The 3035-nt window shown below is 31.2% G+C and overlaps 1 protein-coding gene across 1 annotated transcript in view; it reads left to right on the top strand.

Moving 5' to 3' along the window:
* The first annotated feature begins 118 nt into the window (after positions 1–118).
* Positions 119–3035, top strand: part of LOC144958109 (uncharacterized) — a 21017-nt gene continuing 18100 nt past the window's right edge. Inside the window, exon 1 of the mRNA XM_078889768.1 lies at positions 119–237. The gene's annotated coding sequence lies outside the window, so the exon portion shown is untranslated. The remainder of the gene's footprint in view (positions 238–3035) is intronic.

The raw sequence follows: 3035 nt of genomic DNA, 5'->3' as shown, positions 1-3035 counted from the left end.
GCTCACGTTCTTACAATCAATAAGAAGATTTTTACGCTTGACTTTTATGGCAGAGTGTCGTGGTGGTGGTGAGCTCACGAAAGATATACACAAAAACAAAACAAAACAAAACAAAACAAAACAAAGCCAAGCCGGGCTGTGTAGTTACAGATTGTCTTCTCTTTGTCGTGGTGTCACAGCAGTGATAATTGTGTTTCGTCATTCTGTTGGATTTAATAGGAAGGAAACGGAAAAAACGTATTATTATTATTATTATTATTATTATTATTATTATTATTATTATTATTATTATTATTATTATTATTATTATTATTATTTTCATTATTGTTGTCATTATTATTTATCATGATCATCATCACTATCATCATTATCATTATTATTATTATTATTATTATTATTATTATTATTATTATTATTATTATTATTATTATCATCATTATTATTATTATTATTATTATTATTATCATCATTATTATTATTATTATTATTATCATCATTATTATTATTATTATTATTATTATTATTATTATTATTATTATTATTATTATTATTTTACTATATCATTATTTGATTATTTTCTAGGATTGATTATTGCAATGCTTTAATGTATAAAATTCCCAACTAGCTGCTAAACAGGCTCCAGCGCATACAGAATGACCTTGTCAAAATAATTGTTGGAAAAGAGTAAGAACGACAATGTTACATCCCTGTCTTTTGGACAACACACTTGTTGCCTGTCGAGCAGAGAGTTATAGATAAAATTGCAGTTATGTGTTTTAAATATCTTTACCAAACAACACCATCCTATGTGCGGCTATGTGGTCTAGTGGTATGACACTCGCTTTCGGATCGGAAGGTCCTGGGTTCGAGTCTCGCTCGGCGCATAGTTGAGTCCTCGGAAAAGGTTCTTTACTCACATTCTCTCACCGTATTCAGGTGTAAAATGAGTACCTACCTGGCCGTTAACAGCGTTGTCTCTGTCCGAAAAAGATTGTAATATCGCCTAATAGGCGTCATGTCTCGTCCTACATATAGGTGTTGTTGTTGGCCAGGGACCCTTTGTAAAGCGGTTTGGGCACGTTTAGTTGATATTGCGCTATATAAAAAAGCTCAACTCAATCCTATTTATCAGATCTTTTATGTCGTTATGATTCTCCATGGGCCCTAAGATCCAGAAATCAACGCCTTCTTCGTGTACCTAAAAAAGGCTGGAAAACATTTTCTGATAGGGCATGTTCTCATGCCGTCCCAAATGTGTGGAATTCACTGCCATTAGATGTTAGAAGTAGAGTAGTTTCGTCTGAAATGACACTCAAAAAGTACTTTAACCATCTCCTTAGGAAAATCGTCACATTCGTTACGATACAAACAACATTTTTCTTATTCAAATTTCTCTTGTACATCATAAGATTTAAAGAAAATGAACAATGTGTTGTAGAGCATGTTTTGCTAAAGAAATTATTTATCGCAAGAACGTACTGCTATTGTGTTTGAGCGATCTTAATAATGTTATGAATGGGACTCTTGTGTGCATATAAATAGTCCATAATATCTGAGTTGTGTAATATAATATTGTTATGTGTAGCATAACTTGAATTCCCTTCTTGTGTGTCTGGGGCTGCTTCAACGCGGTATTGGCGCTACATAATAGTAATAATAATAATAATAATAATAATAATAATAATAATAATAATGATAATAATAATTCTGAAAATTTATATAGCGCTATATCTCCGAGACACCAGACTCTAGGCGCTTAAATTACAAATTACTTTGAAAAGTATTATTATTATTATTATTATTATTATTATTATTATTATTATTATTATTATTATTATATTATTATTATTATTATTATTATTATTATTATTATTATCATTATTATTATTATTATTATTATTATTATTATTATTATTATTATTATTATTATCATTATTATTATTATATTATTATTATTATTATTATTATTATCATTATTATTAATATCATTATTATTATTATCATTGTTGTTGGAACGTAGAATATATAACGTTTAACAAACAAAGCTACCCTCTCCAATAATAACATAATAATATACGCATCTTAACTTAAATTTTACAAGTTAAGCTTAAAATTCAATTTTATTCATCAAAGTCATCATTGTAATGAGGCGATAGGCCACATATTTGTAACCCACGGGTTCCAAACGGTGTTAATGCTGGATGACTCGAACCTCGAAAAGTGAATTTATGAATATAAGAAATTAAGGAGCAGGCACCAGTGTAAGATAAAGGTCTGAACAAGTGTGAAAGGTGTCAGACAAAGCAATATAGAAAAATACAAGAAAAAATAAACCATCCCAAAAAATCTGCCTACCTCGACTGGGGATCGAACATCAGACCTTCTGATTACTGGTCAGACGTGCTACCATTACACCACAGAGGCTCCCGATAGTTTTGGGACAATTTTAATACTTATACTCTTCATAAGGGTATCTACTCGAAGACGTATTAAAATTGTCCCAACTATCGGAGCCTCTGTGGTGTAATGGTAGCACGTCTGACAGGTAATCAGAAGGTCTGAGGTTCGATCCCCAGTCTAATCGAGGTAGACTGATTTTTTGGGATGGCTTTTTTCTTCTATTTTTGTTTCTTGCCTTGTATGACACCTTTCATACACACTTGTTCAGATTTTTATCAGTGAATTTATGATTTGGTATAAAGATAGAAAATACAAACTTCCAGCTTTTCGAAGCCCAAGATATAAGTATACACGACCATCATCCTCTATAACGAATAAAAGATAACCATCAAGTTTTATACTATATCCATGATTGTATCTATCGGGCGACGTGTACACATATGCAGGTCTGACATTCGAACCCACTTATGGGCCTAGTTTAACATTGTTGTAATGGACAATATTAGCGCCATTTTGATGATTTCCATTACAACAATGAGCCTGTAATGAATTGGGTTATCAGACCTGCAAATAAGTGCCCGTCGTTATAGGGCAAACAGGGTGATTGGTATTATTCGTAGGATTTTATCTTATTT

This window comes from Berghia stephanieae, chromosome 12, assembly GCF_034508935.2.
Source record: "Berghia stephanieae isolate SIO BIC M18660-M18661 chromosome 12, UCSD_Bste_1.3, whole genome shotgun sequence".
NCBI lineage: Eukaryota > Metazoa > Mollusca > Gastropoda > Nudibranchia > Aeolidiidae > Berghia > Berghia stephanieae.
The sequence above is the reverse complement of the archived record's forward strand: the minus strand, read 5'-3'. Positions and strand labels throughout refer to the sequence as shown.